At 32.2% G+C, this 11,160-nt stretch overlaps 1 long non-coding RNA gene across 1 annotated transcript; it reads right to left on the bottom strand.

Annotated features, from left to right (window-relative positions):
* Positions 1-6,348: 6,348 nt before the first annotated feature.
* Positions 6,349-6,863, bottom strand: LOC120275315. The gene is made up of 3 exons (XR_005541094.1): positions 6,726-6,863; positions 6,573-6,637; positions 6,349-6,403 (listed from the first exon to the last, which is right to left on the bottom strand). It is a non-coding gene; the product is annotated as an uncharacterized LOC120275315 (long non-coding RNA).
* Positions 6,864-11,160: the final 4,297 nt, after the last annotated feature.

Below are 11,160 nucleotides of genomic sequence, written 5' to 3'. Positions count from 1 at the left end.
CTTCACTTTGATTATTATATGCATGCCACATCTATGATAAAAAATTGAGATTTGTGATATATTTAAGTATAATTCAGAAATTGTGATAAATCATTTGGATTAGATAATTAAAACAAAAATATTTGTGAAAACGATAACACATCCCCGAAAAATTCCAAGTTGCCTGTCTTCTTTAAGTAATTCGAAAGATGGACCTGAATCTCAATTAAAATGATTCACTAACATTTTTTGGTTCTTTATTGAGAAAAAATTTCTTACGTAGGGTAAACAAATTGATAAAATTAACAACAAAAATTATTTTGCTATGATTAGAAATTAAAATAATTAGCATGGCATAAAACATGGCAATTGAAAGAGAATGGTTTAATTGCCTGTCAAATGAAGCTTGTGAGTTCGTGCTTCTCCTCCTATCCTTTTAGAATAGAAGAATAACAAGCAAGGAATATTCAGGAAGAGTAGGCAAAACCATTCCTACCAAAAACTCAGTATAAAAATAAATCAAATAGAATGGTTAAATTAAAACACATTTTATAATTACAATCGCCTTAATTGACTTTGAAGGCACTGAAATAACCTAATACAATGAGCAAAAACAATATTGAGAATACCAAAGAAAAGTAGCAAACTGATTCCATAGTGGATCTCTATATTCAAGCTGACTCCAAATCAGATTTTTCTTGATGGGGGTCTTTTTATGCAAGTTTGAAGATGATACTGGTCAAACCTATGTTAAAAATAAGAACCAATATAAAGGATAAGAACTATTAATACTGGTCTATTTATTAGGGCTGCAATTATGTGTGCTTGCATGTTCATACTATGTAAGTATGTGAATATTTTATTTATTTATTTATTTATTTTCAAGAGGAACAGACAGCCCGAAGGCCCTACTAATTGTCAGGGGCGTGCATAAGCCTCGGTGGAGCAAGTGGGGGATGGGGCCCATGTACACATAGGCGCTGGGACCACCTGCACACAATCACCCCTCACATCTCCCAGAAATGTGCCCTCAGCTGAGAATCGAACTCTTACCACTCGGTGAAGAGCTCTATCAGCGACCCGTATACCAATAGACCATTTGGTCGTTGAAAAGTATGTGAATGTTTATCAAATGTTGAATCATGGATATGGATTCAGGTGTGATGGTATCTATATCACAACAACAAAAATGTTAAATTGACATGTTGAAATTATAATATATATCAAATTTGTCATAAAATTTAACACAGAAACAGTAAACTACACTAAATATTGTGACAAAAAATAGTTTGCCAAAACCGCGTAGTAAAAGTAATTTTTTTTAAAATTTAATTTACTAAAGCCATGCATGCTAAAATTTGTTGCAAACACGGAACTAAAAACCTTGCAAAAAAACTATGACAATATTCTGCACACTGCTAGTAGAAAACTATGATTAAAACTATGTTAATGTTGGACATGACAATAAGATAATGTGCTAAATATATTTGTCACACATGCTATAGGCACAAAATTTTTTTTTCTATATTAAACATGATGGTTAGTGAGTTTGATATGGTTTTTTTGTCTTATTTCCATGTTACTTTTACCTAGGCAAATTTATTGGTTTATTTAAGTTGCTTCAATCATTTTATCCATCTATGAGCGAAATTGTCTTGAAGAAGAGATGATGTTGAATTATTTCTCCAATAATCCAAATTGATTTCTAGTATCCAGTCTTCCTTCTTTCCGTTATATTAGAGACTATGGTGTTTCTTTGTAAAAGATTTGTTTTTGTCAGCAAGCCATCGACCATTCTATCTTTTATGTTTTATTCACGTGGAGGGTGAAGACTGAATTAATGCTGATAATTATTTTATTTTGGGAGAGGAATTTAGAACTCTATTATTCTTTTGGAGGTAACTTCTAAATAAATAGAAAACATAATTAAAATCCAAACCAAATATTTTTATAATTAATTCGGTATCTAAAACTCCGTTTTCATATACCATTTCTTTAAATACATTAGAAATGATGATTTACTTTGGTTGAAATACACTACAACAAAAAACGCAATTTGCGACACATTTTTGCGACAAAAAAAATAAAAAATATGTTGCAGATCGCAATTTGCAACATAATCTACGACACAATAAAATGTGTCGCGTTTTAGATGTCGCAAATATTTGCGACATTTTTAAAAGACGTAGTCGTAGAATTTGCGACACAAAAAATAAAAAAATGTTGCAAATTTCATCGCATTTCATGGATCTTCTAAAACAATATTTGCCACTCAATTTCCAACGATATGCGACAATTTATTGCGACACAATTTCTGTGTCGCAATAAATGTTACAACTATTTGAGACTTTTTGCAACATTCTTTGCGACTTATTTTAATTGTCGCAAAACTTTACGCATCGCAAATTGTGTTGCAAATATTGAGTTTTTTTGCAACAAATTTTGTGAATCATTTTATTTGTCATAAAAACTTTTTTTGTGATTGCAAATGTATGCGATGTTTTGCAACAAAAATTTGAGACATATTTCGATTGTTGCAAATTAGTGTCATGAAATTGTGTTGCATCTTAGTGAGATATTATGCGACACAATTTTATTGTCGCAAATTATGTTGCAAATTAATTATTCATAACCATGATTATTTATAATATTTTTTTAATTATTTTTCAAAAAAACCCTGTTTTTAAAAGCCTAATTTACAATTCGAACAATAACTTTTATAATATTTTTTTCAAAAATAAACATTACGATCGATAAATATCTTAAATAACAATGCATTACAAAAATATAATAGTTCAAACATCTAATACAAAAACAAATACAAAATGTAATAGTCCAAAATGTAATAGGCCAAGTATCTAATATAATAATCCAAAACACCACTTCATTTTGTTGCAATCTCATCGATAGGTTGAGGCTGTTCAACATCCTCTGAAGTGTGAGAGGCATGGGAAACAGACTCTCCAATCCTGGCACGAACATGAGAAGTACGAGGAATTGTCTCAAAGTTTACCTGAATACCTCGAGATTCTAATAGAGAAATGATGTACTGCTTTTGCTCCTCGTATGTTTTCTCTAAAAACTCCAACTTACTCATAACCTCTGGAGGCATAGAAGGAATAGATTGTTGAGTTCTCAAAGTAGACCAGCTGCGATTGCGAATGAGAATAATCGGAAGCTATCTCCTCAACAAGGTTTCCCATGCCATAACATCGATTTTTTGCAACCCCGAATATGTCCCACCATAGTTTATCATCATCAATTTGTACCCCCGGCCTTACAGTAGCTATCGTCTTGGCGAGCTTTGACAAAAAAATCATCCATCTATAGCACGATCATAAAAGATGTTGAAGTCACCCATTTTCAATGAGACATGTGCACTTTTTTTATATTTAAAGAAAACATGGGTTTATTTATTTCATTTCAACCCAATCTAACCTTTATTTACACCTTATTAATTAATTTCGTGCATATATATATATATATATATACTCACAAATAAATAATCCCTTCACACAATACATGACAAACTTGGGACCTCAATTTTATCTTCCTAAACTTGACTAGTCTTGATGAATAACTAAGTAGAGCAGGGACCAATCAAAGTTCTCAACAACCCTACCTAGAAAAGGTCTTCAAACTTTTTTCTCAGCTTCTCTCTCCAAACCATCCAACATGATTCCATGAACATATAATAAAAGAATGAATGAATTATATATAATTGACTATATATACACACACATATTAAATAATAAAAAAGGATTAATAGTTAAGAAAGAATTGATGAGGAGATTGGTGAGTGATTTTAGTATAGTATTTTGAAGTGGGAGTTGATTAAAGACAAGCAAAGATGCGATAAATTCAAGCAACCACGATGGTAGACCAAATACCATCACATCCTCAAGACCATATACCAAATCCAATTATAGTTTATTTAATAAATTTATGTTATTAACAAACTTACTCAAATCTTCTCGGTCAAAAAGACAAATTGTTACAATTAAGCTTTTTTTTTTTGGATATTTTACACTATAAAGACTAGCTCAATAACTTGTAACAGTGGAGCATGCAACAATAGTTAAAGTTTAATAATAAAAATATAAATAAAATTTTATTAATATAATACTGAATATCATCCATGGAATATCATCTTGAAAACAAAACTCCATTTTATTGTTTTATTTTTTTAAAATGTGAATAAACCATTTAAATTAAAAGTAAAAAAATGCAAATCACTATAAAGGGAAAGGACAACCTCAAAAAGAATAAAAACACAAAGTCCACTAGGTAAGAGAATGTGCAAATTAAAACACTAGTATAAAGAAAAAAAATGAAAAAACTAGAGGAAAAGAACAAATAGAAAGAGACATCATGGAGACTTTGAGAAGCTAGTGCCACCTTCAAGGATTGAAAAATTAAGCAAGGGACAAGTTTGGCAATGGGCAGGTAAGTGTGTGCCTCGCTTGGGTCATGTGCGTTAAACCTTATGATTCTAGGCTTCGTAGAGAAAAGCGTGAATGACTTTCGCCAAAAGCAAGAAACAAGTTATGATAAAAATGATCACAAACTGGACCCATGCAAAGTTCAAAGCACTCGGTCAAATGGAGAAAAATACACACACATTCAAACTTTGAACCAACATCAAAACATCCAGGACATCTTTTAGCATTTCAAGTCATATAAGTTCTCGTAAACCTAAGATGACATCTTTTACCAAATCTTGAGCACTCCAACATAGGGTATATTACCAAAGGAAAGAAAACATACAGTTCCAAAGTTTTAGCTTTCTAAGAAGCACAAGTTCTCAAAGTCATCCAAGAAGATATCTTTTCACCAAAACCTCAAATAATTCAACACATATACATCATTAAATAAAAAATTAGCCATATTTTTCAAAGAGAACGAGTAATAATATAATTAGTAGTTTTTTTCACCAAAGACACCTTCAGGTAATTCAGCAAATATAAATCAGTAAATGAAGAAATCTTCATAATGTCAAAGAGAAAAGCCTAGCTTTTAAAAGAAACAAAAGTTCTCATATCTTTGGCAAAATAAATAAATAAAGAAATACAATGAAACCCAAAGAAATTTCAAAGTCTAATCTTTCATGGAAACAATACTCTACACCCCATCATCCTCCAAAAAGACAACTTTTAATCCCAAAACAAAAAAGAAGGTATTCAAGAAAACCTGAAAGTGGATGGAGTACTCACCCTCTTAATCTCAGCTCCTCCTAATACCAAGCCAACCTCTAATAACCCATTGGACAATAACTAGATATCAAAAGAAGAAGATGATTACATACTATGAATGAAAAAAAAATGAAAAGGAATGCATTCATGAATGCAGTCAAAATCCATGACAAACGAATGACATGAAGTTTTTAAAGAATTGTAACTTCAATATCAACAACATACATTTTTCTTCTACTTTTAGACAAGCTCAATAATCAAACTATCAAAATACAAGTGTGAAGCTTTCCTTGCTTTTCTTAAGCAATTTTCGACATAACAACACTTCATCCGGAATACAATTCAGAGGTTCATATATAAATCATTGTGCCGAAAAACTTGGCCATTTTATTTAGTTTATTTGAGAAAAATCTTGCACTCAAAGACACTATAAATTCCCAAAAATCAAACGTGTCCTTCCTTGGTGAGAAGAACCCCACATAATCTCCACACCCTAATAAGAACAAAGCGTGCACTATGGAATCACCAAAATCCCATCTTTTCCCGGATTCCTTTCAATCAATTTCCTATAAAACCCTAACACAACATAGAACAACATGACACGACACTCTTTCTATTCTCTCGAATCCAAATAAAATAAAAAAAAACTAAAATTCAATAACAACTTGGTTCCACACTAAGTTTTAGTCCTATTTGAACACAACAATGGAATAATATAAATATATTTTAGATCAGAACCATAAAAACTCAACAAAAGAACAAAAGCAAAATTCTTTCAAGACTAGAATTCAACTTGTTTCTCTCTTCTCATACTTTCCAAATCTCATCCACACAAACCCTGAAAAAAAAAATTCACCTTGACGTTGATGACCTCAACAAGACAATAAACATCATTGCAATTCTTTGCTAAAGATTATCTATAATCAAAACAGAAGAGGAATCAAAATCACAACATAATCAGCCAGATGGTTGATTTTCCTCCAAAATTGGTTCTATTAGATAATACAGGATTCAAATAGTTTACAATCAAACCAAAATAAATCAGCATAAAGCTAACAAATTACAATCCTGATTACCAATTAGCAAGCAACAAAACCAACAATACTAATTGACAATTTTTTTATTTTATATATATATATAAATACACTTTACTCACCAATCAGCTATAAGCTTCTGGCTCATACAACCTCCTCTCCCAATTCCCTTACTTCAGTCTTCAACCAAGAAAAAGGCTAAAGCAGAAAAGAAAGAAAAAAACAAATCCGGATCAATTTCTCACTGCATTCCACCAAAATATAGTCACTACTCTAGAACTCCTTCACATAAAAAAGAAAAAAACAAAAAATATATAATCGTAATCTAAGGAAAATTTAGAACAATAAAGATTTAAACACCACTCACCAGTTAAATTTGAAGTCGTTCAAACTATTTTGTTATTGTGATAAATCAGTCAGATCTTTCCTGTACTGAAAAGGAGAACCAAAAATCCTCAAAATCAGCATAACCAAAAAAGAAAAAGAAAAAAATCGTGCTCAAAGATAGCGTAAGATCGACCCTGGGCCAGTTGGGCGAGAAATCCAGAGAAAATGAGCGCCATCGATGCGCAATCCCTAGCTCCTGGTCCAGCTCGCTGGCACAGGCGACAGCGACCTGTGCAGTAGTATCGAGGCGGCAAAAAGTAACAAACATGCGGTCGAGACGCTCAACGATTCTCGGAACTCGAATGCTAAGGTTTCAAACCCTTCGTTGGCTCCTTTCCAGGCGTCCTTTAGGGCCTTGCCGGAGGCTACCGCCGCGCAAAGCATTCGAAGTCGGAGAGAAGCGAGGTGTATATGATCGACAAGCGAAGGCTTCCGTTCAGGAGGCGAGCAACCGTGGCCTCGTACCAAGCGCCATGGAAAACCTCATCGTCGCAACTCACCTCGATCGATCCCCATTGCCAGGAAAAGGGACGACTCTTCTCCGATAGGGTTTCGTTGCCAGGAAAATGGGATGCTCTTCTTAGATAGGGTTTCAAGAGAAGAAATGGATTGATGAAAAAGGGACGGCTCTTCTCAGCTAGGGTTTCAAGGGAGAATGGATTGGATGGAAGAATGGATTGGATGAAGAGAGAGAGTGTTTGATTTATTACCTTTAAAATAAATAAATAAGATAAACAACAAGTTCATTAAAAAAATAAAAAAATAAAAAGTAGAAAGCGGCATGAATATTTAAAGATATGCATCATAGCTACCCTTTTTGGATGTTAACTAGTCTTAAACCTATATATATATATATATATATAAACTAAAAACCAATCCATTGAGTCCTTCCAAGTTCCACTAGTGCATCTATTTTTTTAAAAAAACTAACAATCTTAATTAAAAAAATTCACTCCCTAGTCCCTACTTAGAGCGAGAGTGAGAGCATGAAAAACAACCGGTCACCAAAGCAAGTTCAACTAGTCATAAAAATAAAATATTAGTGGAAGGTGGAAAAAAATGGAAAGAGATTGAATGCATTGGCAACAAAAAAAGGAGAATACAATAAATAAATAAATAAATAAATAAATAAATAAATAGAAGATCTATAATTCATTATAAAAATGCATTCCACCATCTCCACCTTCTTCTTCTTTTTGCTTAATTTTCACTAGATTAATCCACTATTTGGAGTTTTTCTAATTAAAAGCTGAGAATGGCCCCCTTTCACATTTAATATCTCACACAAAGACAACACAAATAGACCCCATTATTCATTTTCACATAATTAGCTCCTAATTTCATCGAAGGGAGTGATTTATTATTATCATTCTTTTTAATCTAATTACTAGGTATTGAGAAACTGATCTAAATTATCATTCATGAAAAAAACTTAAATTTCATAGTTTATTGGGACTAATAAAAAACATATAATAACTAATCATAACACCACACTAATCTCCCATCTATGTATGCTTCTTAACTTTTGATAAATTAATACTCAATAGAAAACATTTTCCTCTCATCTCCTCTAATATATAAATCAATGATTAATATTAAAATAAGGTGACATATTTCTTGTACTTCTAGAACTATGGCAACAAAACAAAAGCTAGCCACTCAGACACACGTTGGCAGGCAAATGACAAACAATAAACTATAAATTAAAAAAAGTAAATAAATTAAATTAAAAAAATCAATATTACAATTTGATAATTATCTCTTGATAACCACCCTTTCGGACCCATCATTCATAAATAATCTAAAAAAATATTTATCATAGACGAAAAAAGATTAAATGGGTTCCGAGTTCAATAAAAACAAACCTATCCGAGCTTTTAATAAGAGTTAACATGGCCCATCCGAGTGTTGATCGCATATGGTCGGTTTCCCTCAAAAAAATTTGTGTATACCTGTTCGAGGGTTTAAGAAAAATGGATGGATTCCCAAATAAAAAAACCTTTCCTCAATCAAAGTAAAAAAATAAAAATAAAAATAAAAGCAGATAAAAAGTGCTCCGGATAAAAGCAGAGAAGATTAAAGAAAGAAAAAAACTCCAAACCATGAACCATCGAGCTTCGCGTCTTTTTCAATAAATTTACTAGACTTTTTGAGTTCGAAACCATTGCATCGTGCGACAAAAAGTGTTGACATGGCTCGGTGATAAGAATCACGAAGTATTGCATTTTCATTGGCAATTATATGTTAATAAATGTTGGCACCCCTAAAAATCAAAGCGAGATGCTTCCTGGCGCAAAGTTAAAGGGAACTATTGCCCCTTCCATTGCCCCGCCAATACACCCGTTGATTCGAGGTCATACCATAAAGCATGCCTCGATGCATTGTCATATAATTCTTACAATCATCATTGCCATGTACAAGAAATCAGAGAGTTCTTCCACCCATCATCTACCCTTGCAAGAAAAGAAAAAAAAAAGAAGTGATATCAAATGCAAGTTAGGCAAAAAAATACACATTGGCAAACTATAAATCAGTCCACCAAAATAAGTTATAGAATATAATGCATTTGTTAATACAAGACAAAACTATAAACTAAATTCATAAATAATGTAACTTACATTAGGCCTAAAATAAAAATTCATCTTCATTGTCATTTTCCTCATCCTCCACATCTTCTTCTTCTTCTTCTTCTTCTTCTTCTTCTTCGTTTTTGTCTTCTTCTTCATCTGTTTCATTTTTTTCTTCTTCCATCACAGTTGCAAGAATTGGCCGACTACTTTGAGATGTTAAGTCCACAGCATCGGATAGGTCAACAAAGAGATCAATACCATTCAAATTATCATGTAATGATGGAAAAACATCAAATGTAGTAACATCATGTCTAACTTCAACTTCATCCATTTGGTAGGGTGGGATATTCCTTTCTTGCCATTGTGCCTCAATTGTTATTCTTGCTTTTGTTTTGCATACAACCATCCAATCATATAATATATAACTCAAATCATCACAAATTTACTATATACACTAAATGAAACCCTAAAAAGCAAATTCAAGAGAGAGAAAAGAGAGAGAGAGAGAGAGAGAGAGAGAGAGAGAGAGAGAGAGAGAGAGAGAGAGACATACCAACTTAAATCACCAAGAATAAGGTTTTGGAGGCTCTAATACTAAATAATCATGCATAATTTGTCAAAAAATCTAAAAACTTGTGAAGGAAGTGAAGAAGAGTAAAGGTTAAGGGCTGAAAATGAGGTTTCTATAGAGGACTTCTCTTGCATTTACCCATAAACCAAAACCTATACCTTTTTGAATGGGAGAAACATAGTTTTTTATTATTAAAATTTGTGACACATTTTGTGACGATAATTGATCGTTGCAAATGATGTGTCGCAAACTGTGTCTCAAACACATTTCATGTGCGGCAAATTTTGCGACACAGTTTGCGACGCCAAAAAATCGTTGCAAATAATGTGTCGCAATTTGTGTCGCATACCAATTGCATGCTAGGTGCCAACATTTGCGACAAAGTTTGCGACGCCAATAGATCGTTGCAAATAATGTGTCGCAACCTGTGTCGCAAACCATTACATGGTAGGTGCAAAAACTTTTGCGACGAAATTGGCGACATTCTTGGATGGTCATTTTTTTGCAACGAAATTTGGTTAAATTTGCAACATTTTTGGTTTTTTGTCACAAATGGTTGCAATTCGTGTCGCAAATCGGCGACACATTTATGTGTCGCAAATATATGTGTCGCAAATAACAGTTTTTCTTGTAGTGATACTATTAAATTTAAATAAATCCTAAATCCTTAATATAAATTTAATTTAAACTAATTTTAATATTCAGATCTAGCGAATATAAAAATTTTAATTATTCATGTTTTTCCATCTTAAATATATTTTGTAAGATCTGTATTAAATTCAAGTAATCTCAGTTAATTAGTTATGAACTAATTATTAACTATTATTCAAAATACGCAACTTCAGCAAAATGATTTTTCAATTTATTACAAATTTTAAAAATAAATTTCATATTTATAACCACCAAAAAAATAATGAGGATATGCTTATAATATCAAAGTTAAATCCTTAAAATATATATATCTTATATCAATATCATAATCAAAGAGATTCCATCATAATTAATTTTTTTTTTAAATACAAATGCAACAAGTTTAGTTAGGGGTGTGTGCACAACTGTCGGATAATGAAACTTTGATGCACTCTCACCAGACAGACATAGGATGCAAATCTACAGTGATAATTGAAGATCTGTTACAACTATTTCATTCAGCATGCTTCGAGCTCACCCAACGAAAGTCCTGCACAACACTTTTCACATGGACAAAAGGCCCCTTTGGCATTAGTTGATCTTTAATTTTGGTAAAATGATTATTATTATTTTAAAAATATATCAGGCTTACGTGTATTTAGTGTAAAATTTACCAAAGACAATTAGAGATGCATTGAGTGCTTCAAAAATGACTTGCTGTCCGCGCAACTCTTTTCACATGGACAAAAGGCTCTTTGGCATTAGTTGAACTTTAATTTTGGTAAAATGATTATTAT

Source organism: Dioscorea cayenensis, chromosome 14 (genome assembly GCF_009730915.1).
Source record: "Dioscorea cayenensis subsp. rotundata cultivar TDr96_F1 chromosome 14, TDr96_F1_v2_PseudoChromosome.rev07_lg8_w22 25.fasta, whole genome shotgun sequence".
NCBI classification, from domain to species: domain Eukaryota; kingdom Viridiplantae; phylum Streptophyta; class Magnoliopsida; order Dioscoreales; family Dioscoreaceae; genus Dioscorea; species Dioscorea cayenensis.
The sequence above is the reverse complement of the archived record's forward strand: the minus strand, read 5'-3'. Positions and strand labels throughout refer to the sequence as shown.